At 43.4% G+C, this 807-nt stretch overlaps 1 protein-coding gene across 1 annotated transcript in view; it reads left to right on the top strand.

Annotated features, from left to right (window-relative positions):
* LOC119588629 overlaps positions 1 to 807 on the top strand; it is a gene marked incomplete at its 5' end in the record, with an annotated part of 218878 nt that overhangs the window by 93312 nt on the left and 124759 nt on the right.

Raw genomic sequence — 807 nt, 5'->3', positions numbered from 1 at the left:
GTGAATATTATTATAATCTATATGGAGAAAGAAATCGGGACATGCTAGAAGCAAGAATACGGGTTCACTTAAAAAAGGGAAAAGAAAAAAAGAAAACATGATTTATAACAAGCGCCATGAGGTCTAGCCCTAAATCTCACCCACAAACAAGAGCCAAATTCCTTAAATTAACCTCGAAAACACACAAATTCTCCTCAGGGCACGTAAAATTCGGGGCCTGTAAATACGACACGCCATTGAAACGACAACAGAGAAGAGGAAATGCCAAGTAGATGCATAAATAACAAACGCACATAAATATATCCAGGCGAACGCATTACCTTCCCTACGGCACATGCGCGAGAGGAAGGTGGGAGCGGCGCTGCCGGAGTCACGATAATTACCCTCCCAGATCGGAACTTCCTCCCTGCTGTATAATTTCAACATTAACCTCCCGGCATTGTCTCGTTCAGTAATTACACTATTTAACCTTAGCTACAATTATGCCCGTTTGAGTTTGTTGTTTAGTGTCGGCGAGACAATTTCACTCTAAATATCCCGTGACGGCAGCCAGAGCTCTCGTAAAGGACCTGAATAATATTGCAGTCTGCTGACATTTAGACTAATTTGCATAATCCTGCCTAGTGTATTATGGTACGTTAACTGAGATCGCCCTAAGGTATGACAGGTCACTGCCGGAGTTGGTAAGGTCACGAGGAGGCGATGGAAGGGTCAGCTGCTAGACTTGGCAGGTGTTTGAGGCTCTAGACAGGTAAAGGCGCTGTATCTCTAATCATTTCAGTCTGGTTATATCTTTGGATTTTTCCT

Source organism: Penaeus monodon, chromosome 24, assembly GCF_015228065.2.
Source record: "Penaeus monodon isolate SGIC_2016 chromosome 24, NSTDA_Pmon_1, whole genome shotgun sequence".
In the NCBI taxonomy this organism is placed as follows: domain Eukaryota; kingdom Metazoa; phylum Arthropoda; class Malacostraca; order Decapoda; family Penaeidae; genus Penaeus; species Penaeus monodon.
The sequence above is the reverse complement of the archived record's forward strand: the minus strand, read 5'-3'. Positions and strand labels throughout refer to the sequence as shown.